Source organism: Mandrillus leucophaeus, unplaced genomic scaffold, assembly GCF_000951045.1.
Source record: "Mandrillus leucophaeus isolate KB7577 unplaced genomic scaffold, Mleu.le_1.0 Scaffold8, whole genome shotgun sequence".
NCBI lineage: Eukaryota > Metazoa > Chordata > Mammalia > Primates > Cercopithecidae > Mandrillus > Mandrillus leucophaeus.
In genome coordinates, this window is record NW_012108696.1 from 4,527,234 (window position 1) to 4,527,600 (window position 367).

The window sequence follows — 367 nt, forward strand, 5'->3', positions numbered from 1 at the left end:
CTCCGCCTCCAGGGTTCAAGCGATTCTCCTGCCTCAGCCTCCCAAGTAGCTAGGATTACAGGTGCCCACCACTACGCCAGCTAATTTTTGTATTCGTTTTAGTAGAGCCAGGGATTTCACCATCTCGGCCAGGCTGGTCTTGAACTCATGACCTCGTGATCCACCTGCCTCGGCCTCCCAAAGTGCTAGGATTACAGGCATGGGCCACCATGCCAGGCCTTGGTTATATTTCATATAGCTGTGATTCAATGCAGATTTTTTTTTTTCTTTTTATGGGATGGAATTTCACTCTTGTTGCCCAGGGTGGAGTGCAATGGCCCAGTCTCGGCTCACTGCAACCTTTGTCTCCTGAGTTCAAGCAATTCTC